The sequence below is a fragment of the Maniola jurtina genome, chromosome 25, assembly GCF_905333055.1.
Source record: "Maniola jurtina chromosome 25, ilManJurt1.1, whole genome shotgun sequence".
In the NCBI taxonomy this organism is placed as follows: domain Eukaryota; kingdom Metazoa; phylum Arthropoda; class Insecta; order Lepidoptera; family Nymphalidae; genus Maniola; species Maniola jurtina.
Genome location: NC_060053.1, coordinates 7,003,210 through 7,003,566, shown reverse-complemented (window position 1 = coordinate 7,003,566; position 357 = coordinate 7,003,210). Strand labels below are relative to the sequence as shown.

Here is a 357-nt window from a genome sequence, read left to right as displayed (position 1 = left end):
GAACCGATTTTAATTTAGTTTTTTTGTTTAAAAGGTGGCTTGATCGAGAGTGTTCTTAGCTATAATCGAAGAAAATCGATTCAGCCGTTTGAAAGTTATCAGCTCTTTTCTAGTTACTGTAAACCTTCACTTGTCGGGGGTGTTATAAATTTTTAATGTATACTCGTTGGACTATTACAGTCAGGTCAGCAATCGCAGGTCCAAGGACTCGATGTACTTGTATTATAGTAAAAGTCAGTGAGTTGGTTTAACTAGCATATCATTATTTCGCTAGCACTATTATAGTTTCCGTAGTGTAGCGGTTATCACGTGTGCTTCACACGCACAAGGTCCCCGGTTCGATCCCGGGCGGAAACA

At 39.8% G+C, this 357-nt stretch overlaps 1 non-coding gene across 1 annotated transcript; it reads left to right on the top strand.

Moving 5' to 3' along the window:
• Positions 1–284: 284 nt before the first annotated feature.
• Trnav-cac lies at positions 285–357 on the top strand. The gene has a single exon. It is a non-coding gene; the product is annotated as a tRNA-Val (tRNA).